At 41.6% G+C, this 27,594-nt stretch overlaps 1 protein-coding gene across 6 annotated transcripts in view; it reads right to left on the bottom strand.

Moving 5' to 3' along the window:
- The window catches only part of ANKRD11 (ankyrin repeat domain containing 11), a 211,237-nt gene that overhangs the window by 161,283 nt on the left and 22,360 nt on the right, over positions 1–27,594 (bottom strand). For 3 of the 6 annotated variants that reach the window (XM_072117439.1, XM_072117438.1, XM_072117440.1), the window contains exon 2: positions 10,787–10,863. The exons of 2 other annotated variants lie outside the window; for them this stretch is intronic. The gene's annotated coding sequence lies outside the window, so the exon portion shown is untranslated. Of the gene's footprint in view, positions 1–10,687; positions 10,709–10,786; positions 10,864–27,594 lie in introns of those variants that run through there. One more of the 6 variants, XM_072117441.1, reaches the window with a different exon arrangement.

Below are 27,594 nucleotides of genomic sequence, written 5' to 3'. Positions count from 1 at the left end.
AAAAGTATGTGTATGGGCAGATTTGTGTGGCACAGCACAGGGCATCTATGGTTGGAGGGAAGTGAAAAGCAACAGTCAGGGAAACGGTACACGTGTATAATATATATGAAGACCTCCGATTCATACAGAACTTCACACCAATATCTGCTGGCCCTAAAAGGAGGTAAATAAGAACCATAAGTGTTAGTTTATGAAAAACAAAGCAGAGCTGTGGAATTGGAAGCATGATAAAATGGACCGACTCCACAAACTGAATAAAAATTCAGAAATTACCTTTAAAATGTCTTGATCTAAGGCCCCTTCCACACTTGCGAGTGCAGGGATCTGCCGGCCCGAACGCTGCAAACCGGAACTGAACTCAGCATGTCAGATTGCAGTGTACGGACAGGGCGATGCAGGCAGTACTCGCTGAGAATGTGATGCGAGTACTCACAATTGGGGAAGGGGCCTAAAGGTTTAGGCCAGGGTTGAACTTTTATTGGTCCAAGGGCCACATTAAAGTTTAGTATGCAAAGAGCAACATCAATAACCAGCCACCTGGATGTACCAACAACCACAGTACAGCATAAAATGCCACCCCAGAAACTACCACATTACAGCAATACATTTCACCCCCAAAGCCAAATACTGCATTCAGAGCACACAAAAAAAAAAAAATATAAAAAAAATTATATATACTCCTCTCCTTTCTTGGTACCACACCGCAGCTTGCTTTTCTGTGTCCTGCACTGGCTGCATGCACCAACATCAGGACCCACAGCCGCGGACAATACATTACAGCTGAAAATACTTAGCACTCCTGGGTCATCTCCTGCTTCTAGGGCAGTTCTGCTCAGTGTCCTTAAGCCAACACATACACAATCAGTGTCAGGCATCAGGACACAGACTGGAGCACCAGGAGCAAAGGATTTCTTAGCTTCCCTTATCACTACCGGGCTTTCTACACCAATGAATGCTTCCAGCATCATCAGGGAGCGAAACAGCAACTCATGGGTTAAAGGCCGCATGGGGACTGTCAGTGTAGGTCTCACAGCCCTCTTTTAGGCTTTTAGTTAAGATGAAAGTTTGCACCATGCTGTGATATACATGCTCAATAGTAAAGCTCTTTTATTACACATCAGAGCAATAAGGCACCTGCAAAGAATGCCCGAATTGATCTCACCACTGCCTGAGTGAATATTTTGATGGAGCTGGAGATAATAATGTTAGGGAAATTGAAGAGCCTGAGTGGGAAGTTTTGCTTGCCGACTCTACAGCCTTGATGCCAAGACCAACAGAAGTTTGTAAACCAGGGCACAGTACAAGATGCATTGTACAGGTGGCTAAAGTGACATTTATGGGACCACTTGTTTTCAAGATGCTGGATTCATGTGACCAGAGGTTGCATTAAGATAAGTAGAAAAAAAACTGATGCTTGTTAAATGGCTGCGATTCAAACCCATCCGTCGACAAATCGAAGCTCAGTTTTTTATTTTATAACAGCTGTGGGAAAATAAAAGCTGAGCTCCGATTGGGATTTTAGACAGTATTTTAGTGCAAACTATGACATAATTCTGTCATAGATTAATAAATCTCCAATGTGTTTGACGCATCAGACCCGCTTGTGGGCAAGAGGCCTGTTTGAAAAGTTACTGCCTATTTAAAGAAATTTCACTTTGCAAGACTCCACACTGTGGAACAGTTCATAGGCTTCTGCAACATGTCCCAAGCTAAAAATTACATTCCTGGTGACAGATTCACTTTAATGAGCAGCATTCTTAACCCTTTAAAGGACCTGGCTCTTTGTTTTTTCATTTCCATTTTTCTATCATATTGCCATACTGTAGTATGACAGTATATATGGGGATTTTTATCCTCATACATTGCAATGTGCAATTAGCACATAGTAATAAATCCAGACAGCCTCGGGTATTCAGAAAACCCAAGGCTGTCACGGCAACCAATCGCCGCTCCCCACTGACGTCACGATATGCAGCAAAGACTTACCAGCTATGGAGAAGGCTCAGCCCGTGAGCCCTCGCCTTGCACCCGCAGCCGACCCGTGACGTGCTATTACATCACGGGTCGTGAAAGGGTTAAAAGGTTAAAAAGCCATCACCCACCATAAATTACAGGAACTACTGAAGTTAATTTTTGTATAATCAACATTTATTAGAAAGTAAACAATACAGGTAGGAGATGGCAGTACATGACTGATCGCGCAGGATCAGGAGCATCATAGATCATATGTTCGTTGAAACATGGGGAGAAGCGTCATACCATAAGATGTCACGTATAGAGCCCCATATGCCATCCCGATCAACAAAGTTATTATCGTTTGACGAATTAACAAAACAAAAAAATAAAAAAAAGCAAGGAAACAAACATTTAGAAAGCGGTGTGAGGGAGGGGGGGGAGAAAAGGGGGGTAGGGAGCCCGTAAGACAACACATTCGCGGTCGGGAGCGGCAGAGGAGCACTCTATGACAGGAGCAGGTCCTGGAATTCCGGGGTGTTTATGAATACTTCCCAAGGGGCCCATGCAGTGTTGGTCTTCCCCGAGTCTGGGGAGTCGTTGGCTACCAACTCCTCCATTCTCCGTAAATACCCAAGTTCCTGGATCCATTCAACGTCGTGGGAGATTGTGGGTTCTTCCAATGTCTTGGAATAACCGTGCGAGCAGCGGTCAGGAAGTGTCGAAGGAGGCCTTTCTTGACAGTAGAGATAGAGCAATTTGGGGGGATGGGGTGACTCTCTTACCAGTGACCTGGTGGTAGGTATCAAATACTTTGTTCCAGAAGGGTTGGAGAGCTGAGCAGCACCACCATATATGAAGCAGAGTACCCACCTCCGCACCACAGCGCCTACTGAAGTTATTTTATGGCAGCTGGCAAATACGCAATAGTTGGTCCACTACTGACAACTTGCTGCAAATCCAGTGAATACTCCTCCACATCTAAAAATTCTGATCAAAAAAGCTGGGAGGAGCATATTTACTCTGCACTACATTTATTTCTGGCAACCTCTGGCTGTTATGTTCTAGAAGCATGGCCAGTTTTTACCTCCATGTTAAGACATGCTCAAAAACACTTCTCCAAAACAACACTTCTCTCAAAGCAACTGAAAGCAGCTTCCTGACACCAATGCACCTACTGACAAGAATATAAAAGGCAGGGCAGTCACAGACCTTGCTTTAACAATTGTGGGGAAAAAGCAGTGTTAAAAAGGAACATAGGCAGTCATCTTAAATCAGCATATGATGCAAATGCAGTACTATAAAAACCTTTCGTGAAAGGAAACAGATCTAGGGTATAAAAGCTATAGTGAAGGAGTATACATATCAAAATCATTAACCTCTTAAGGATGCAATGTTTTTTTTGCTCATTTCTCACAATTTATTATTCCATGCCGTGTACTGGGAAGCTGGAAAAAAATATCCAAATGTGGGGCAAAAAAAATAGTTTGCGTCATCTTCTTGTGAGCTCAGTTTTTTCAAATTTCACCATGTGCTCCAAATAACACATCTGCTTTATTCTTTGGTTCGGTACGATCACAGTGATACCAGATTTATAAAGGTTTTATTGGATTTAAATATATTTTAAAAAGTTAAACTAAATATGTATGAAAAGTTTTCACCATCTTCTGAAACTAATAACCTTCATACTTTTGTGTACAGAGCTGTGTTAAATGTCATTTTTTGCAAAATGACCTGACGTTTTCATTGCTATCATTTTGAGGACTGTGCAACATTTTATTCCATTTTTTAAGCAATGTAAAATGGTGTCGTGTTTCGGACATATGGGCCCTATTTTCCATTACGGGCGTCACTGCCAGCAATAAGTTTATATATTTTGATACTTCAGGCATTTTGAGAGGCAGCGATAACTATTGTGTCTGATTTTTACTGTTAACATTTTATATCAGTTTTATGGAAAGGGGATGATTTGAACTTTTAGGTTTTTTTTACATTTTATAATTTTTTTAAAAACTTCACTTTTTTAACCCTAGACGGCATGATCATTCCTACCACTGTATTGCAGTATATGGAATTTTTGCACAGTATTCATTAAAATGAGCCACTGGCTCAATGGCCACGATTCTGCAGAAACCAGACAGCCTGGGGTCTGATGACGTTCCGTGGAAGCAACGATCGCAACCAAGATCGGACCCCTCTTCCTGCACCCTCTCCCCCGTACATGTACAGCGTGATGTTTTGAGAATAGTCAAGGTATGCATGGAATAAATGGAGCAGGACTCCTGCCTGTAGGCTCCAAGGATTGTATAAACCAAGACAAAGCAGCAACTATTTACTTCTCAGTAAACACTTCAACATAGAGGGAAGGGGGGTTGGTTTTTCCTCTGCTGGGGAGACTGCATTTATCGACTGTCATTTTCACACAGACTGCATATCCAATCTGCAGTTCTAAAGGAAAGGGGGGCGATTTGAACTTTTAATATTTTATTAATTTTTTACATTTTTAAACTTTTTTTCCCACCATTTCTTAGACCACCTAGGGTACATTAACCCTAGATAGTCAGATCGTTCCTACAATATACTGCAATTAAAACAAAAGAAGGAGAAAAATTATTCTGACCGGAGCTCCAACAATCCTTTATAAATTCTTTATGAATCCAACACGGTATATTGCCATGTGGACATGTGTGACTGGCGTCCTGCTCATGTCTAGATATGCGCATTTTTACAAACATTTTGTGAGTATATTTTTTATAAAATTTTAAACTACAAAGAATATACTACACTATCCGTACGCGTATTTCTTCTAGTGAAATTGTCTTAAAGAGAGATGGCAATGAAGGAGGATTAGGAAACGCGATGGAGTTGGTCTGAATGGACCTATTCTTGCCAGAAACCTGTGGAGACATGCAATACTCATTGAAAAGGATCGATGCGTCAAGCAATATACCGTGTTGGATTCATAAAGAATTTATAAAGGCTTGTTGGAGCTCCGGTCAGAGTAATTTTTCTCTTTCTTTTGTTTTAATTGTGGGACTGTTTGTGGACTGGTCCTGAGCCGTTGTTAGCACCTAGGAGCCAAGTGTGCAACACATTAAGATTGTTATATCATATACTGCAATACTACTGTATCCCAGTACCTGGAGTTTTTGCATGTCATTCATTACAATGAGCCACTGGCTCATTGTAATGAATATGCAGAAGCCATTCATCCAGGCTGTCATGGCAAACAATCGACCCCCCCTCCACCCCGATGACGTTTGGGGAGCGACGATCGGAGGAAACATGGTGGCAAAGAAAAGGTTAACACCCGCGATCGGTGCAAGCTGAAACAGTGTTAGCGATGGGTCTTTGCTGCATTATGCAGCAGAGCCCATGTCTGTATGAGACATAGGTTTACAGAAAAAAAAAAAAAAAAAAAAAGATATGTTATATTGTACCTTTCATTAGTATCTGCTGTGTGACTAGGCACAATCTCAAACAAATCTAAAACCTCTTATGGCATCAGAGAGTCAGGTATTAGACCAGATCTCGATTTTTCTGTACTGCAGTCACAACGGACTAAGGATGATGCTGTATAATGCTCACAATCAGTCAATTTCCTCACAAACCAGTTTGGTCCAACAAATAGTTCTAGGCGTCTCCTGGATTTGCTGTCCCAAACATAGAACGACAGAAGTGAATTTAACATCTCAGATCAGTTCTTTAGTGTTCAGGCCTGAAACTTCAGAAGCCACAGGTTTCATTAGTTGAAACAAATTCAGCACTGACATGTTATTTGTGCAAAGGACAAATGTGGACTGCATGCACAGTGAACTACTCTCAATACTGCATACAACAGCATTAAGAGATCTGCAGATGGCCAATTGAGGTGACCAACAAACATCTTAGGGTTTCCCCTATCCTAAACCAGCATTAAAACCGTTCTGCAACAAAAATTGGGCCCCCACCTTTAAGAAACATTTACTGCAAAGCATGTGGGGTGACAATGTAACTGCTGATCTAGAATTTAGGAGAATAAATGGATTTTAAACTAAAAACAATCCTTGAACACTCATCTCTCCACAGACCATTGTGTTGCATAGCAACAAAGACTAGGCTCTCCTTAACTGCAACATACTCCAACATTACAGATCTACAGAACACATAATGTAAGTAAATCATTTGTAAGTAAATCATTTCTATACAGGTTTGCTCAAGTCCCTGAAGCAATTTGTACCAGAAAACTAGAAGGTTGTAGGTAGGTTCTGCATAAAGACGGACAGGAAGTGGAGGTTTGGCCACAAGCCACCTGACTACAGCTTTCACTTTGCAGCTCAGATTTTACCATGAACATAGTGACCCAACTACAAAGGATAATCCCATCCAGTAGCACCATTTGAAACAAACAGGGTCAATGGGATAGAATTACCAATAGTCATATTTAGAACTAAAAATCGGCAAAAGAAACATCAATGGCCTTTGCCTTTGATTAAGGACTTAAGAATTTGCTTCCCCATGCATACAAACCAAGTACAGTATTTTTCAGACTAAGGCGCACCATTAATAAATTCCTGCTAAAACGTCTAGGTTCGTATATAAGGCGCTCTGGATTATAAGGTGCACCTGATTATGAGGATGAATGACCAGCAGGTGGCAGACCTGCGCACAGTTCAAAGGCAGCTGATGTCTGTGTACAGTTCATATAAAAGGCGCACTGGACTATAAGGCGCACCTTTGATTTCTGAGAAAATCAAAGGCTTTTTTGTGCGCCTTAAAGTCCGAAAAATACGGTATCACATTCAGAGCTTGGGAAATAAGACGCTTCTTACTATAGGACGCACCCCATGTTTAGGCTTCAAAAAAAAGGAAAAATATATTTTACACCAATTAAAATATCCCTGTTAGTCGCACTAAAGTACAGCACACACACACAAACTCTGCATCCCCTATATACACACACACACACTCTGCATCCCCTATACACACACACAAACTCTGCATCCCCTATATACACACACACTCTGCATCCCCTATATACACACACACACTCTGCATCCCCTATATACACACACACACACACACTCTGCATCCCCTATATACACACACACACACACAAACTCTGCATCCCCTATATACACACACACACACACACACAAACTCTGCATCCCCTATACACACACACACACACACACAAACTCTGCATCCCCTATACACACACAAACTCTGCATCCCCTATATACACACACACACACAAACTCTGCATCCCCTATATACACACACACACACAAACTCTGCATCCCCTATATACACACACACAAACTCTGCATCCCCTATATACACACACACAAACTCTGCATCCCCTATATACACACACACACAAACTCTGCATCCCCTATATACACACACACACAAACTCTGCATCCCCTATATACACACACACACAAACTCTGCATCCCCTATATACACACACACACAAACTCTGCATCCCCTATATACACACACACACACAAACTCTGCATCCCCTATATACACACACACACAAACTCTGCATCCCCTATATACACACACACACAAACTCTGCATCCCCTATATACACACACACACAAACTCTGCATCCCCTATATACACACACACACACTCTGCATCCCCTATATACACACACACACAAACTCTGCATCCCCTATATACACACACACACAAACTCTGCATCCCCTATATACACACACACACAAACTCTGCATCCCCTATATACACACACACACAAACTCTGCATCCCCTATATACACACACACACAAACTCTGCATCCCCTATATACACACACACACAAACTCTGCATCCCCTATATACACACACACACACACACACACACACAAACTCTGCATCCCCTATATACACACACACACAAACTCTGCATCCCCTATATACACACACACACACACACAAACTCTGCATCCCCTATATACACACACACAAACTCTGCATCCCCTATACACACTCACACAGAACCACACACATATACATACACACACTTCCACCAGTCCCAGTGCAGCATGGCAGTATGAGACCTGTGGTGATGTAAGAAGCATGTGATCAGTCACATGATACTGACATCAGCGCAGGTCCTGGATCGGGTGCAGCTCTATCTCAGGGCATCACCCGATCTCCCTTACAGAGGTCAGGAGGGTCTGGCAGTGCTGGATCCTCCTGACCTCCAGTCTATAAGACGCAGGCACTTTTTAGCAAGAATTTTTTCTTGCTAAAAAGTGCATCTTATAGTCCAGAAAATACGGACTGCTGCTGGGTCAGTAAAGCAGGTTTAAAACCATTAACTGTCACTTATCACTAAAACATAAGTAAAAAAGTATAAAAAATAATGTGTACAGTCATTTGTACACCAAAAGTTGGTGAAGTTTGTGTACCATCTTTGTGTCCCATCTGTAACAAAAATTTTGATTAAACAGGAAGGCTTGACTTTCTTCAGATTGCCACTGTAGTTCTGACAACAGAAGAGGCAGAAGCCTCATGTAACTGCTTGCACTCAAGCCAAGCAAAAGCAGGAAGCTGGGCTCCAGCCTCAAAACAAAGAAATTATCAGAGTTAACAAGCTACTATATGGAAAAAGTCACGTGAAGAACACACCCGCTGGAAGGCATAAAGCAAATGGTGCGGGGGAGAGCACACAATGTAACACTCACAAAACGAGTCCATTAAGATGCTTGAGCCGAGACATGCACCAGGAAAGCACGTCATAAGACAAACGAAACAAATATCAAGTGCTGCTAAATATACATAATCATGCTAAACTACAGCCTAAGACCACTAAAACGGGACAGTTAGAAGGCAGTAAACTACAACGTAAAAACAGTTCATGAAAATAAAATCGCATTACTAGAAGCTATTAAACACCTATTTAAAGCGCAAACATAATTTCAGATCATTTTTCTATTGTGTGCAGTCTTGGTTAAATTCTGCTTAGGCCTCATGCACACAGGCATATTCTCACCCAGGAAAACACACAATGCACTGGAACAACACACAGGAAAGGGGTTAAACAAAAGAGGAGATAGACCAGTCTCCAATCTGGTAGACAAATTTGCCATAGCAATGAGGTAGTAACATGGTTAAAAAAGGGCATATTGCAACAGGCTACATGACAAATGGTTGACGGTTTTCCTTGGAAAACAATAGGAAATATGGTAATTGGCATGTAGCCTAAGCAGAATTTCTTCATGAAGTATATTAGAAGTTGTTCAGAACCCAAGATGCAGAGAAAAAAGGATTTTTGACCACCCTTACTAACAATGCCTGCTGATAAAGAGTTACAAGTCCTCCCCTTATCACCTAAAATTAGCTGCCAGTGGGCCACTGTACCTTAAATACAGACTTTTCGATATGCAAATTAGCTTGTTAGTCATGTCTGGCATCTATGACTTCTCTCAGGCTGCCAGTGAACCACACCCCATTATTGTGACTGACAGCTCTGTGTCTCTTCAAATCACTGCTCTGCCTCCTTGCACTTAGGGACCGTCTGCTAATATTCAGCTATAGACATGTAAAGCTCTATGTATAGAGGGGAAATATTGTGTCAATTTTTTTACACTGTGCCTTGTGTTACATTCATGACATGTGACCAGTGTCGTCATCATCACAGGTCTCGCAGCCTTCTAAGAATAGCAAACTGTACACCACGGATGCGATTACATGAAATCACAGCAGCCTCCATGTAGGATGGAGAGGAGTAGAAGTCCATGGGGGCTTCTATTACTTCAATTTGTCAGGTACATGTATGGGGTACAGTTTGCTAATGTTAAGAGGCTAAAGGACCAGATATGTGACTATGGTCACATGATGTGAACTGTAAGGCATGGGGAGGAGTAGATGGGAGGGGCCAGCCGAGCAGGGCACGTCCTCTATGATGCCAGGTAATATAAGATAAGGTGATTAATAAGGTGATTTATGTGGATGGAAGAGAAACAATTTTTAGCTAAAAAGAAGGGTGTCAGTGACTATAGGAACTAATATAATATATCTGTCACCACATTGCTGTATATGTGCAAATGTGGTGACACGTTCCCTTTAAGCTGAGCATTCTGTCGTCTCCATAGAGATGAATAGACCAGAGATGTCCGGCTGTCTGCTCCACTCTTCTCAGGGAGGTCCTCGTAACCCATAAGACGCCCCTTTCTTGTTATAATCACGGAAACCCCAACCGATTAGCAAGTAAGGCTGTAAGTATGCTGTGAAAAGGGCCTAACCCATTTAAAGACAGTCTGAGTTTTAGATTCTGGCAGTCATTCAACCACATTAGACACAACATCATCGGCACAACAACAAGGTGAGCAGAGCTTGAGAAACCAAGTCCAAGCTCTATAAATATAGCATTTTTTTTTTGCATCTTCCATGATTCATGGAATTTTCTGGTCATCACCAAGTAGCAAATTCGGATTTCAGAAAAAGCTGAAACATGAGAGAAAGGCCAATATTTGTTAAAACAGCCTTTATTATTTATTATCCAGTGCTTTAGATATACTGAAAATTCAACCTTGAAGGCAGAAACAGAGCATCATTTTAAAGCAGGCAATTGACGCCATCAAATATTGCTCCCCATTACAGCACACAAGCCTATAAACTGTACACAAAGCATCAAATGCAGTAACCCCATCACATCTTTAGGCCTGCAAAGCATTAATTAAGAAGGGCAGAAACATAAAACAGGCTACTGAAGCACTGATGTCAGTCAACACCACTCACTTTTATATTATGAGTCACATAGAGCTCTACAAAGCAGAGAAAACGGCAGCAGCTGGTGGCATCAGAAGGGAGGGGGGGGGAGTGCAAATGGATATTTACCGACTCCATAGTGGAAAGCTGTGATGTGTTAGCCGCATATAAAAATCCAGTGTTTTGCCCAAGCTTGTAAGAAGATTCTGAAAGACAGACATGGATTTTGTTAGATGTACACGAACAGGCAATTCTGTATTTGCTTTTTTTCAGATGTAAAACTGCACTGCAGAACACCACCTTTATTATTTCTGCAATGATAGCTGACATAACCCAAGCAGCACAACACTCCAACACAATGGAAACCAATACACTATGCATCACACCACGAGAACATTTCTGTTAGAAGTTGCAAACTGAAAAAAAATAATAGTAATAAAAATATATATTTAAAGAGAACCTGTCACCAGCTTTAACCCCCACTAAACTACTAGTCTCCCCCACTCTCAAACATGTGTAACTTGACTGCAGGTTGAATCCATTAACATTATACTGAATAAGCTGCTAAAAGATGACCAAAAGAAAAAACCCATGTGGGTTTCACAAGTGTCACATCATAATCATTAAAAAAAAAAGGGGGGGGGGGGGGATATAGCAATATTTGCACAAGGAAAAGCCATACATACATATATATACCCTGTGTAGCCAAGTGTTGGCAAACCAGTATGGTCACCCCTAGTGCAAAGCTCTACAATAAAGCAGATCACAATTATTCCTCATGAGATTTTAGATTCCTTCTAAAATTAAAAGCATACAGGTATAATATGTACCCATAAAATCCTGTAGAGAGTGTGTGTATAACATATAATACTGCGGCATTAGCAGGTCTGTAGAAAACGATGTGATGCTTCCTTAGCAGTCACCAACATTGAACCTCAGTTGCTATAGCAGCAGTCATGCAAAATATACATGTAAAAATATCTAGTATCTGTACAAAATAAATAAGTGGGAGGAAGCAGAACATTTTCAAGGACATGGGTTTAGAAGACAGGGTTCACAGTATTTATCTGCTTTATGTTACAAGTACAGTACAGGAAGATTTAGAAACATTAAGCATAACGGGTAAACATTTAACTATGGAGCCCAATAAGAGGGAAAAAAGCCACAGCCAAGAGTATACATGATATACTACAGGGTGGTCCATGCAAAGACACAGGATAGGCAGACAATCAACCCAATTGCAAACCCGCCCTGTGCTTCCTGTGCAACATCTTCCAACGGAAAACACACCAGTGCACTAGAGCTCTGAAGGAATAATTCTGGTAACCACGTCTCAATCTGGTTGTCAGACAGAAAACCATTAGATTAAAATGATCACAAGAAGGAAAAAAGTTTGTCTTGCCTTACATTATGTTGCTAGTAACCCAGGATGGCAAACATGGTTTCTCAATTTAAAAACTAACACTAAGGGGCATCCGACACCTGGCTTTAGTTGACAAGAAAAAAAAATAAAAAAATAAAAACACCAAAGCAGAACACTAACTATTAACCCCTGGCCAATGACGCAGCCATTTTGTAGCTTTAGGCTCAGCCCCATTATTTGTATTCTGACTGGCATCGCTTTATAAGGTTATAACTTTTGAAGCTGTTACTTATTATAGCATCTCTCTGGATAGGACCATAGCAAATAGGTCATTTTCAGCATCCAGGCAATCCAGGGATTTACACGGATCCAATTAAACCAAAACCATGACCATATGAGTTCCCCTTAAGAAGCTGTGACTTCACAAAGGTTCTCGATGTAATACCGGGTAGGAGGAACCCATGACCCCTCCAGAGGAGTGTCTTCATCTGATCTAATCAGAAATACCATGATGCTTTTGTATGTAAACCCATCTAACATCAAGTGCAGGGGAAGATCTTAAGGTGTGGAGTATCAGGTTCCCTCAGGCCCACACACTTGGTAACTAACTTACTGAACCGCTGATACTCTTAGTGCTACCTTTGCATTTCATACTCTAACTGTATATATCTTTATTGTATATATTGTTATATCTAGTGTGCCCTTAAAGGGATATTTCCATTTCAACAAGTAATGGATATGTTTTGAATAATGAAAAGTTATACAAATTTCCAATACACTTTCTATATCAATTCAGCATGGTTTTCTAGATCTCCGCTTGCTGCTATTCTATAGAAAGCCTCATTGTTAATTTCCAGTGGACAGAAACCTGACCATGGTCACATAGTGCACATCTTGTTATTACCCACAGCTCTGATTACCCTCTGATATGAGCCGTGCACCTGTGTGACCATGGACAGATTTGTGTCTACTGGAACCGCAAGGAATTGATACAGAAAGTACATTTGAAAATTGTATGTTTTTTCATCATACAAGTAACATTAATTTACCCAAGTGGGAATACCCCTTTAAAGAAATATAAAATTTTACCTGCGTTGCTCTTTTAGGCTACATTCACACACATGTTTGGGGATCGTATATATGGTCGATATACGTCCCCCATACACTTCTATGGGCTCACGGCCCTGTACGGGAGCGGTACGGTGCTGCACACGTGCGGCACCGTACCGCTCCGTAGCCCGGGAAAAGATAGGACATGTCCTATCTTTTCCCGTGATACGGCGCCGTATCTTCCTATGGAGAGGGGCGGGGGTGAGCAGCGCTCATCCCCTGCTCCTCTCCGCAGCGCCATCGTGTGAATGTAGCCTTATCTCGATCAACGAACCCATCGTGCATGTTTGTTGCTTAAATACATGCTACCGGTTTGGATCCTCACATTACATAATATTGTTACAGACCAGGTTTATATTAAATGAGAACTGGTGGCAGCTTATTTGGTTTGTTAAGGTCCTGTTTCACTGAGACTAGTGAAAGGAGTCTTATAGCCATTCAGGGTTGGGATTTATTGTTGTGCCATATTCGGAAGTTGTGTGGACTACTTTAAATCACTCCCTGCGCCTCGCAGAACCCAGTGCGTTCTAGGAGTGTCTAATAAGAATAACCAAGTCACTGTCGGTGACTGACCATGGCATTAAAGGGGTTAAATATCCACGGACGGAGTTGCAGTTGACACCCGGCTCCAGCCTCAAGCTGAGCCAGCATCAGCTCTGTGTCAAACTTAAAAGGTTAAAAAATTGTCCACTGGACATAATATCTCCCATTATTTCAGAAAATGTGGGAGGGGGAAATTGTTCTACACTTTCCATCCAATTTTCCCCCTGCAGGCCTAATCGAAAGTTGAGTAAACTGACATCGACAAAAGTCAAAAATCTAAATCGGTTATCATTTTAGTGACGGAAGGTCCAAATGGTGTGAACCAACTCTTGCTAAACACAGCCAGTTTAAATTCCAGTACACAGAAATATATAGTTATGAGAGCAGTAACTTATTTTTCCATTAATATTGAAAATTGTATTTTGTGGTGTCTATTTGGGGTCTTTAAAGGTTATTAACCAAAACGTAACCCTTACCACAAATACTTAAAAGGGGTATTCCCACGAAAGCAAGTTTCTTACATATATTCAGGATAATGAAATGGCACATTAATTCACTGTTATTAAAAATACAGCATTTCAGATATAATTCCAACCTGTCTATCGGACCTGGTGTACACAATTACAGTTGTCCCTAGATATGACGCTGTAACTTATGACTTGGGGTCAGGAAACCGCCATCTTGGATTTCTGGGTGACTGCATGCTGCTGAGATTTCTGACTTTCTGCTCTGAGCCAGTAGCAACACCCCCCTACACAGAGCTCACAGACACTCACCGATTCACTTCCTACCAGCACATCGTGAGCAGAAGAGAAGAGACAATGTAAGAGACAAAGTGTCAGCATCTGTCAGCCTCTGTGTACCTTATATACTCGAGTATAAGCCTAGTTTTTCAGCACAAAATTTGTGCTCAAAAACCCTAACTCGGCTTATACTCGAGTCAACTAAAAACATAAAGACAAAACTCATCTTTCTGACGTCACCCATAGGTCCTCTTCTGTCTGAGACAGTCTGAGACAGAAGAGGACCTATGGGGGACGTCGGAAAGATGAGTACAGTGTTATTTTTTTTCCTACTACAGGGGCTGGGCAGGCTGTATGCTACAGGGGTTGGGCAGGCTGTATGCTACGGGGGCTGGCAGACTATATACTGGGAGGCTGTAACCAATGCATTTCCCACCCTCGGCTTATACTCGAGTCAATAGGTTTTCCCAGTTTTTTTGTGTTGAAATTAGGGGTCTCGGCTTATACTCGGGTCGGCTTATACTCGAGTATATACGGTAATAGGCATCTCATCTCTGATCTGTCATCTCTCTATGCATCAGTGTGTTATTACAATGTCAGAAGCCTTATGAAAGCTAGATGAAAGTATACAAAACCTGTACAATGATAATCTAACCACATTGTCACCCCACAGAACTAGAAGGATCATAATGTGTCTGCTTAGAGTCCCAGTCCATACCCTGGGATTTTGCATTGACCAGCTTAAGGAGAGGTTGGAGCCAAAACTGCAATAAAACTGAGTAACATTGTAAAGTAAGGGGTTAAAATAATGTTTATTGTACCAACATCACTATGGGATTGAGATTTGAGAATGTTCTTTTGTAGGAAAACCCCTTTAATATCTCATTAAAGTGTCCTAAAATCATTGTTTGGAATGTTAAGCTTTTTGGGGGCTGTTCACGTTACCATAAAAATAGGTCAAACAGATTTAATTTATATTTGTCCAATTCTACTGAAGGAAAACTAAATTTTTTTTTTAAAAAGTCAATGCTGAAAAACAAATGTGATTTTCTCTGACAATGTATCTTAGTTTGACAGAGCTGGATGAGGGCCAATTTTTGCTTAATAAGTTGTCCTCTTCAGTGGTACCATTTTTGTGATCGGAACATCATTTTTTTTTTTTTTCGGCTTTAACCAAGGAGCTCCAATAAGGTTTCTAAAATATTATAAATTTTGTTACGACACAGATACCAAATATGTGTAGAAATTGTTTTTAGCACTTAAGTACAAGTGTACCTACAAAATATGCTCCTTTCATTCTGTAGATAGTTTGGTATCATTTGGGGTATGGGCAACTTGTGTTAAATTTATAGTCCAGGTTGTTGAGGACACAGTCATAACCAATATAGACAATCAAAATTGTTTGTTACCCAATTGCTCACTGCAGCAAACTAAAGAGCAGTTTAGAAAACAACATACGTTTTGCGCTCAAACTATTCTGAAGGGGCCTCTATGAGCTCTTACACAAGTCTTAATGTGTCTTTTTGGAAGGAGCTGAAACATGTAATCTGGAAAAGGCACCTGCAGACAACTGGAGCAGTGTGCTCATGAAGAATGGTCAAAATACCTGTCGAGAGGTGCCAAAGTCTTACTTAACCCCTTCTCGCCGAAGCCCTTTTTCATTTTTGCGTTTTCATTATTCACTCCCCACCTTCAAAAAACTAAAAAAAAAAAAATTATTTTTCCTTGTACAGAGCAGTTTTATGGCTTGTTTTCTGCGTAACTTCATAGTGATGGTATTTAATATTCCTTGCCGTGTACTGGGAAGCGGGGAAAAAAAAAATTCCAAATGCAGTGAAATTAGTAAAAAACACATTTGTGTTGTATTCTTGTGGCCATGGATTTTATGGATATCACTGTATGCCCCAAATGACAGGTCTACTTTATTCTTTGGGTCGGTACTATTACGGTGAAATTGTAGTTTTTTTTAAATATTTTCATACATTTACAAAAAGGAAAAAAAAATTGGGGGGGGGAATTTGGTATACAGAGATTTGGGAGGTGTCATTTTTTGCAGATTTTGATTTACAATGTTATCATTCTTAGAACTATACAAGCTTTTGATCACTTTTTATAGAATTTTTTTCTTTTTTTTTTAAATGGTAAAAAAGTGCCATTTGCGACTTTGGCCCAAATTTTCCGTTACGGGGTTAGACGCAGTGAAAAAAAAAATACGTTACTATATTTTGATAGATCAGGCATTTTCGTACCGGGCGATACCTAATGTGTATGATTTTTACAATTTATATTTATATCAGTTATAGGGAAACTGGGGGTGAATTGAGTTTAAGGGGGTTTTATAATTATTTTTTTTTTTATTTTTTTTTTCTATTTTTCAGACTCCCTAGGGCAGTGATGGCGAACCTTTTAGAGCCAGAGTGCCCAAACTACAACCAAAATGCACTCATGTCGCAAAGTGCCCACATGACTATTTAAGCAGTAACTTATTGATCATTGCTGTATCACAGGTTTCCATTGTATTGTTGTCCTGAGGACGTCAATACAATAGAAAGAAAATTTTTAATTTACCTTTCTTCCAGGCAGCCAAGGATGTGTCGCTTTAAAATAGCACTGAGCATGGCACGCCCTCGCCGTTTTAGACCACAGTAGAAAGCCTCAAGTCCTCTCTGTGGTGAAGGTTTGGGTGCCCACAGAAAGAGCTCCGAGTGCCACCTTCAGCACCCGTGCCATAGGTTCGCCACCACTGCCCTAGGGTACTTTAAGTCTAGGTTGTCTGTACGATCCTATTATATACTACTACTGTATGGCAATAAATGGGGGATTTTCCTCAATCAATACAATGTGCTGATAACCCATTCATTACAATGTGCTAACCCTAGAGATGGGCATATCGATTCTAAAGATTCTAACTTCGGTTAGAATTTCAGGAAAAATTAGATTAGTCACGAAACCGAAGTTTATGCCGATTCGCAGGAACGAAGTTGGGGTTTTTTCCTCTTTTTTCAGCTAAATGGGCGCAAGAACAACGTGTTACATGGGGCAGACAACTCTGGGATGGAGAAAGGAACACCCCCGATATCTGCAGACCGGTAAGCCAATCAGCAACCAGCAGGCTTACGTGAGGTCACACTGCCCTATAAAACCCAGCCATTTTCAATCTCAGCCCTTCACACTTCATGTGCTGCCTGTAGAGTCTAGTTGCTGCTACTGTTCTGTGTAGTAACTTCAGCCAAGAGTCTGTGGATTCCTCAGATACAACAATTAGATTGGCATGGCTCAGGAGCAGGTCAGAGGCCCTCACCTTTCCCGCAGCCAGAGAGCTACTAGGTGGTCTGGGCTCAGCGCCACTATTCAGCGAGGACGAAGTGTTTGAAGACCGTCAGCAGCTATTTGGCAGTGAAGAGGTGGGGCAGACTTCTGCTGCTTCCTGCAGTAGGCAGGCTGTGCATACTGACACCTGTGAGGAGAGTAGCAGTGACCGGGAAACGCAAATTGACGATTTGGCGAAGAGAGTGTCAGCTTGCACGTCAGAAAGCAAGTTGTTACTGTGGTCGTGAGTCAGCAGAGCGAGATCTGGAGCCAAAAGTCCGCGAGGTACAAATCCCAACTCGCAGGTCCAAGTAAGCAGTTGCACAGGGGCTCAGCGAGGCAGCGGTGGTAGTAGTCGCTCAGTGCAGAGTGTTGGCGATAAAATTACCGCCTCGGCGGTGTGGCAATTTTTTGTAAAGACACCTGAGGAGCCGAGCGTGGGTATAGGTCGTATCTGCGGGCAGAAAGTGAAGTGTGGCCAGGGAGCCAACCTTGGCACCACAGCCCTGCACCAACACATGCAGCGTCACCATCCAATGGCCTGGGAGAAATGGGTGTCAGATGTGGTCCAACCTGCAGGCAAAGCAACAGCAGCAGCACCTAGTGGCACACATGCCGTTTCAGCAAGTCGAGGCTCCAGCACCTCTGCTGAAGGGAGCGGTTTGTCTTTGACATCATCTACTGATCCAGATGCTCCTGCTCCTCGCTATGCATGGCGCCAGCAGTCATTGAGTGAGGCGATTACAAAAGAGACAACTAGGTGTCCAGCCATCCTAAAGTGCAGCAGCTGACCGTGCTCTTGTTAAAGTTGTTGGTACTGCAGTCTCTCCCTTTCCAAGTCAAGGACTCTGCACCCTTCAGAGAACTAATGGCTTGTGCCAAACCGAGGTGGAGAGTTCCAAGCTGCAATTATTTTTCCAAAAAGGCTGTGCCAGCCCTTCACCAATATGTACAACAGAAGGTGGGCCAGTCCTTGAGCTTATCAGTTTCTTCCAAGGTGCACGGCAGCGCAGATGTGTGGAGCTGTAACTATGGTCAGGGCCAGTACATGTCCTTTACAGCCCACTGGGTGAATGTGCTTCCTGCCCAGCCACACCAACAACTTCCACAAGAGACGGCACTTTCTCCAAGTTGTCAAACTGCTGCTCCTGTGCCAGTGTCAGCTTCCTCCTAGTGACAGCCGAATAGCCAACATCTGCCATAGGGATGACTTGGCTCTCCACCCTCTTGGACCCTCGCTACCGGGCAAAAATGGGTGACTTTTCCAGCTGCTGAACGGGAGAAACAACTGGCATACTATAGAGAAATACTGTGCACAGAGTTGGCCGCTGCCTATGTGCGACATTGTCCATCCTCTGTCAGGTCTGACCAGGGGATTCCTGGCAGTCATTGCTCGTGTACTACTGCCAAGGCTGCTGTGGGGAGCTGGGGGGGTAGGAGCAGTAGCAGCTCCATCAGCAGCAGCTTAAGTCTGGATTCCTTATTGGGCAACTTCCGTCACCCGCCTAGTGAGCACTTTACCACCTCAGGTAGAGGATCCCATGGACTACTGGGCAGCCAAACTTGATGCACGGCCGCAACTTGCGGAGTTTGCAGTAGAGAAGCTGTCCTGCCCGGCCAGTAGTGTGGCATGAGAGCGGGTATTCAGTGCGGCGGGGGCCATCATTACCCCAAGGAGAACCCGCTTGTCCACCCGTAATGACCTTTGTCAAGATGACAGGCTAGTAGTAGGATAGGATAACCGGATGTAATATCGCGCTGCTTAGTGGATTAGTAGAATTAGTGTGCTGCGTGCTGGGCTTTGTAAAGTCAGACTATTCATAAAGGCAGAGAAGTACATATAAATGCAAATATTAAGCATAAAAACATTTATTAGTGTTCGATAACAGATAAAAAGGTATGGGGACAACGTGTTTCGGGGAGAATTTCCCCTTCCTCAGGTCCAATAGATTTTTTTGGATGTCGTTCTGTGGTGGATAAAAAAAATATAAAGGAGGGTACATTGCATCAAAGAGTGACGTCATACAATAAAACTCATAAAACTTACATCAAGATATCAAAGGTTTAGGTTTAATTCATACATATATTCGTATATATACATACATTTGATTAAAATACGAGAGTAGTCATGGTTGACATAGACAGAGGAATATTACAGCCACAAATGAGCTGTTTAGAGGAACAGTTTTTTCCTTAAGAATAGGATAAGACATATCTTTTAGAGGTAAAATATGATAAACGATAAAATATGTTATAATGCAAGATAAATATTTTTATTATATGAATTACAGAGAAGTCTAATGTTAAGTACCTGGCTGTATCCTGGGGTAGGTGTAATATCCTTATGAATTTTATGAAATTGGCTAATAATGACAAACTATGGTGGAGAAATGGGTGAATAAATAAGAAAACTGCTCGGTAACTTAGTGTAAGGTTTAGGTACTTAGCATAGTTGGGCTACTTAAAACTGACCTGAGTTGATTAACTGTTATGGGAGTAGCGATAAGTGATGATGAGCTGATATGTGGTACACCAGGGCAGGAGGCAAGTAGCCTTATTGTAATAATAAGCAATGCTGTGGGTGGGGAAAAAAAGGATTAAAATACTGGTAAGGTTCACAGGGAAGATAATTGTGAAAGGAGCCCAAGATTAGACTTAGAGTAAAGGAGACCATCCAGGGCAGCAGCAGCACAAACAATGTGCAAGCTTCTTGATGAGCAGGTTTATATAGCCCAGCTGTGTGGTGCTAGGAGTAGGATGTTTGGAAGAAGGGACGGAACATAGGGGAGATGGATTGGACTAACAGTATATAACTGAAAAAAAAAAAACGGGAACTGTACATCAAAGCGGGGGCTTGGCTGGAAGTTCCAGGTGGAGGTGCCAGATTATGTACTGAGCATATGTCATCTTTTCCAGAAATTCATTTAAGCCATAGTCAAGATGAATTTGTCAAGATGAATCAGGCTTGGATCGGCCAGGATTTCAACTCACCAATGCCTAATGCATCAGATTAGATCAGCCATGACGCCTCCTCCAAAAGTTGAAAAATGACTGGGTTTTAACTACCTGCCTCAGCCACTATTCTGATGTTGCAACCCGCTTGATGCCACACATCTACTGCCAGTTGCTCCACATGGCTATCATCTTTACCAAGCACTGGAATCGTCCACCACATCCACACTATCATTGTACCACTCTGCGGGCTCCTGCTGCTGCTACTGATGCCACCTTCACACTATAACATTGTGCCACTCTGTAGCCTACCATGTTGCCGCCACTTCCACACCTCTGACCTCATGCTGCTGCTGCCACCTTTGGTGTTCTTTTTTGTCAAAGGCCTGATATGTTCAGGAAAACCGGAATGTATTATGGAGGTGGCGTCTCTAATACAAATAGAAGTTTAAATTTTCCATTTTAAATTCATTTCAAACTTCATCATTGTGCCACAATGTGGCCTCCTCTGCTGTTGGCTATATGGGCTCCTGCTGCCGCCACCTCCAGACTGTCATTGTGCCACCCTGCTGGCTCCTGCTTCTACCGATGCCACCTCTACACTATATCATTGTGCCACTCTGTGGCCTAGCATGTTGCCGCCACCTCTACACCTCTGACCTTATGCTGCTGGTGCCACCTTTGGAGTTCTTTTTTGTCAAAGGCCTAATTTTCTCAGGAAAACTAATGTATAATGGATGTGGCGTCTCCAATCTGCTGCTACTGATGCCACCTCTACACTATATCATTGTGCTACCCTGTGTATTGCCCTGTTGCTGCTACCTGTGAGCTCCTGTTGATGCCAACTCCACACTTATCATTGTGCCACTGTGCAATATGCAGCAAAGACTTACGGGCTATGGAGAGGGCTTTTAAATAGGAGGGACCTGGAATCTTTCACGCACTAAGGGGGGAGGGGAGCAGCAGGATGAGTCCTTATATCTTGCTGCTCCCCTCCCCCCTTAGTGCCTGAAAGATGCACAGTGCAGTATGTAGATAACAGTGAAAGGCTGAAGCTCTCCAGGAGGCAAAGACACAGGTTCACATACATGCAGAGACATGTCTAACGGAAGACATTTATTGGAAAGTGGCCAACCCCTTTAAGAGTGCCATCATTTCTGTTCAGGCGTGTCTTAGTTATATTTGAAAAATGTTGTAGCATAGTTGAAAAGCAAAAGTCTGCCTTTAATTTTTATAGACATTTTCTTTTGTCAGCTTCAAGTTCAATTTGTCACTATTGTGGGCTTCCACAGCATCCAAATGAGTTTAAGGCCATGTTCAGAGATTGCACAGTCACACAACTTACACTGTGGAACAGTCTTAAGTGCCATACAGTTACAACAAATATTACAATGCACAAAAATATATACAAAATAAAAAAAATAAGTGGCACAAAGCATTTTATAGCAGTTTTAACCACTGTAGACACTTGACCTTCCAGAATAATTGCACACCTGTTGTGCGATTCCAGTTTTATCAGAACTTATTTCAACGTCACCCATCTGTATGACAAACTATGAAATGGAGCCACTTGTAGGCAGCTCAAACTATTTTCTAGTAGGATTCCTCCTGGGTCATCCAAGGCCTATTCTCCATATATGCTTGCCTTCAAATAACCACTGTATATATTTGCCAAGTTTTACAGCTATCCAGAGAGGAAGGGGTTTATTGAAGGTTCACCTTCCAACAAGACAATGACCCTAAGCACGCAGCTAAAACAAAAGCAGTGCCTTCAGAACAACCATTCTTTACTGGCCCGACCACAGCCCTGACCTAAACCTAATTGAGCATCTCTGAAGGGACTTTAAAAATGGCTTTCACCAACGTTCAACATCCAACCTGAGGGAACTGGAGAAGATCAGCAAGGAAAAATGGCAGAGGATCCCCAAGTTCGTGGGCCTAACTTGCTGATCGTTGGGGGTCTCCGTGATGCGATCACCACATTTCTCAAGAACAAGAGGTCCAATGAGGTCCCATGTACATCTGCCGGACCCCTATTGGCTCCGCAAGATTAGCGGCGCAGCCGGTCGCGCATATACAATCTGCCCCGTTCATCTCTAGGGAGCTGGCGGTTTGCGAGTATTGCTGCTCTTAACAAGGAGGTGCCTCATGACAAACCACACCTTTTCTCAAGTGAAAACAAGGAGCATGCAAGTACTGACTGGACAGTGTCAGCAATGTTTATCTGAAACAACGGAAGAAATAGCTCATAGTAATATATCCAAACAAGGCCCCTTTCACACTTGCAATTCAGATCATGTCAGACTGATCAGAGTGCAATCAGGGTTTGGTCAGTGAAAATCTGAATTCTGATGAAAAATGCTAAGCTTTTTTTAAAAAAATTTCAATGCGTTTTCACAGACAACGCACGTGAAAACATGACTGAGGCTTATCTTATCTGCAGCAATTGATCAGTAAAAAATGGATTGCATTTGAGTGCAATGCGTTTCTGATGCGTGTCCATAGGCTTCTATGGTGAGGTTTTCACCTGTGTGACAAAACCAATTTAATATAATGGGTCAAAGAGCAATGTAAGTTCTGCATGTCAAATACACGCCCAGTACAGGCACACACCGAAAAAAAAAAGTCTGAAAGACTAAGATTTTAAAAAGGGGTACTTCAGCAATTTCCTTTTTGTAGCAGATATTGCAAACTTACAAGCAACCTTTACGCAATTATTGAATAAGGGGCTCTTGCTTACACAATTACTAAAAGGGTGCATTTACATCAATATTTAACCCCTTCTCGCACATGATTTTATGTCATAGGATGTGGGAAGTACATCATGGCAATCGCCAGGGCTCAGAAGCTGAGCCTGTGCGTTCACCATGGGGTTCCGGCAGTACGAGGCAGCTGGGATCGCAATCCCGCCTGTTTAACCCTAGAGAAGATGAAGAATAGAAGTCCCTTAACCCCTTAACGACTTGGCCTTTTTTAGTTTTTTCACTTCCATTTTTCACTCCCCACCTTCAAAAATCTATAACTTTTTTATTTTTCCACATAAAGAGCTGTGTTATGGCTTATTTTCTGCGTAACAAATTGCACTTCGTAGGGACTGTATTTAATATTCCATGGTGCGTACTGGGAAGCAGGAAAAAAATTCCAAATGCAGTGAAAATGGTGAAAAAATACATTTGCGACGTTTTCTTGTGGGCTTGGATTTTACAGCTTTCACTGTATGCCCCAAATGACATGTCTACTTCATTCTTTGGGTTGCTACGATTATGTGGATACCAAATTTATATAGGTTTTATAATGTTTTCATACATTTAAAACAAAATTAAAACCTCCTGTACAAATTTTTTTTATTTTATTTTGTCATCTTCTGGCGGCAATAACTTTTTCATACTTTGGTGTACGGAGCTGTGGGTGGTGTCATTTTTTGCAACTTTTGATGGCGTTTTCATTGCTATCATTTTTAGGACTGTGCGACCTTTTGATCACTTTATTAATTTTTTTATATTTTCCAAAATGGCAAAAAAAAAATTTTTGACTTTTGACGCTATTTTCCGTTACGGGGTTAAACGCAGCGAAAAACCGTTATTATATTTTGATAGATCGGACATTTTCAGACGCGGCGATACCTAATGTGTTTATGATTTTTACTGTTTATTAATATCAGTTCTAGGGAAAGGGGGGTGATTTGAATTTTTAGGGTTTTTTTTTATTTTTTTAACTTTTTTACTTTTACTATTTTTCAGACTCCCTAGGGTACTTTAACCCTAGGTTGTCTGATCGATCCTACCATATACTGCCATACTGCAATATGGCAGTATATGGGGATTTTACTCCTCATTCATTACAATGTGCCGATAGCATGGGGTTAAAACGAGACAGCTTCAGGCCTCCGTGAGGCCCGAAGCTGTCATGGCAACGGATCACCACTCCCCGTGACGTCATCGGGGAGCGATGATCCGCGGCAAGATGGCGGCACCCATGCGGCGCCATCTTTCTGAAGCCTCCGGCAGCATTGCCGGCGGGGATCGTAGTGAAAGCACCCACGATCGGTGCTTGACGGCTATGGAGAGGGCTCAGCCCGCGAGGCCTCTCCATGCACCCGGCATGCGCCGTACTAGTACGGCGCGCGTCGGGAAGGGGTTAAAGTCACATGCAATAAATAAGTGAAAATCACCAAAACTACACATATTGTTTATCACAACATTCATAACAACCAGTACAAATAATATAAAATTGAACCCGTACGGAGAACGCCATTAAAAAGAAAAAAAAACTGAAATTTTGATATTTGACCTCAAAAAGCTCAGAAAAAGTGATGAAACACATTTACCAACATGATACTAAGAAAAAGTACATATGTATAATATATATATTATACACACACACACACACCACATATGTGTGTTGCCCATTGTTAAATGGCAATGCAAAAAAAAAAAAGAATCTCACAAAATGAGTTCTATATCCTGAACTCATAAAAAAAAGCTATATAAAATGGAACATCACCGTATCGTGATGATCCATAGAATAAAGCTAACACTTATAGTACGGTGAACAATCGGGGGAATAAAAACAAGAATTAATGAGTTCTGGTGTTGTCTGATGCCAACAATATGCAACTAACAAGGGAATTCTACTAGGAGAATAAAATAAATATATCTTTGTTTCAATATAAAATATTGAATATTTTTTTCTGTGTCCTATCTGCAACTCTAGGGAACTGCAATGGGGATGTCCTGTGCACCCTCATATTCAATTTGTTCCTGGGGCTATGGGAGAGGGTGTACTCATCAGGGGATGGGGCTTTGTCAGCATCCAAGGTTCTTCTTTGGGCCCTCGGGGTACATTGATGACATCTGGCAGGGTACTGTAGTACAATTATCCAATTGAATGACAACCTTGAATTTTCAACTAACATGCCTTCCACATAATTAAAAAAATAAAAATAAAAAACTGTTATGTGGATGTTATGTCCAGGGGTTAGGGTTTTTTGCAAACAGATGTCTTCCATAAGGAAACTTTCACTTCCTATTTGCATTTGCAGCCCACCCTTCTACAATTGAAGCAAATTCTACAGGACAATTTCTATGCATGCCAATTTTGATTTTAAAAGACAGGCACGTGATCTTAAAGCAAGATTTTGGTAAGGACTGTATTCATGGCACTGCGTACAACAAGCATATCAAAGGTCGAAAAATACAGCTGGAGGAAGACTCCTTTTACCTGCTCCTATACCTGTAGAATTGAAATCAAGGTTTGTAACCACCTATCACAGCAGATGTGATCATAGGAGGCCCATCTCAAAATACTAGCTGTTGCTACTCGGGGACCCAATTTTGAAGAAAATTCTTCCTCCTTATCTGCAAGGCAAGCAGTGAATTTAAGGGATGATTTAGTACAAACTTATCTGGAACAGATAGCGATTCAAAGAATTTTTGCAGCCTCAACTCAGTCCAAAATGGGGATGCAACCAATGCCAACGGTGTATCGCTTGCCCAAACATTGAAACAAGTACAACTCTTTTCAGATGGATTTTGTTCATATGGTATTACCTGGTTGATTGATTGTACTACTGTAGGCATGATATATTAAGCCACATGCCTTTGCCCTAAAATATATGTACACTTAGAGGTGATTCTTTGAAACAGCAATTTCTACGCAAGTAGAGATTTGGACATTCAAACATGTCTTGAATGCATTTGTGTTTCGCGGCTTTTCTCGATGAGCAAGTTTCATGGTACTGTTTATGTGCCCTCCAATTTATGACGTCCTTTTCAATGGTTTAACCCCATAACGCAATAAGACGTAACCTTACGCATGGGGGAGTATGAAGAGGGCTCACAGGCTGAGGCGGGTGTTGACCCTTTGATCGCTGCCGCGGCATTTAAGAGCCAGCGGCGCGTGGGCGCCGCCATCTTGGCCCCGATCGTCACTCCCCGTGATGTCACCGGGGAGCGGTGATCCATTGTCATGACAGCCTCGGATCACACAAAGATCCGAGGCTGTCATGATCGAGGCTATTACAATGTGCGATCTGCACATTGGAATAGATGGTATGCAAAATCCCCATATACTGCCATACTGTAGTATGGCAGTGTATGGTAGGATCAATCAGACAACCTAGGGTTAAAGTACCCTAGGGAGTCTGAAAAATAGTAAAAATTTAAAAATAAAAAAAAATTATTAAAAAAACCTAAAAATTCAAATCACCCCCCTTTCCCTAGAACTGATATAAATATAAATAAACAGTAAAAAATCAAACACATTAGGTATCACCGCGTCCGAAAATGCCCGATCAAAATATAATAACCGTTTTTCACTGCGTTTTACCCCGTAGTGGAAAATAGCGCCCGAAGTCGCAAATTGCATTTTTTAGCCATTTTGAAAAATAGAAAAAAATTCTATAAAAAGTGATCAAAAGGTCGCACAGTCCTAAAAATAAAAGTGTTGAAAACGTCATCAGAAGTCGCAAAAAATGACACCACCCACAGCTCTGTACACTAAAGTATGAAAAAGTTATTAGCCCAACCATACTGTAAAATGAAGAATTTTTTTTCTGTACAGGTGGTTTTAAATTTTGTAAATGTATGAAAACATAAAACCTATACAAATTTGGTATCCCCGTGATTGTATTGACCCAATGAATGAAGTAGACCTGTCATTTGGGGCGCACAGTGAAAGCTGTAAAAACCAAGCCCACAAGAAATGGCGCAAATGTGTTTTTTCATCATTTTCACTGCATTTAGAATTTTTTTCCCGCTTCCCAGTACACGGCATGGAATATTTAATACCATCACTATGAAGTGCAATTTGTTACACAGAAAATAAGACATCACACAGCTCTGTACATGGAAAAATAAAAAAGTTAGATTTTTGAAGGTGGGGAGTAAAAAATAAAAACGCAAAAATAAAAAAGGGTG

Source organism: Engystomops pustulosus, chromosome 7 (genome assembly GCF_040894005.1).
Source record: "Engystomops pustulosus chromosome 7, aEngPut4.maternal, whole genome shotgun sequence".
In the NCBI taxonomy this organism is placed as follows: Eukaryota; Metazoa; Chordata; class Amphibia; order Anura; family Leptodactylidae; genus Engystomops; species Engystomops pustulosus.
Note: the sequence above shows the minus strand (reverse complement) of the source record. Positions and strands in the feature narration are given on the sequence as shown.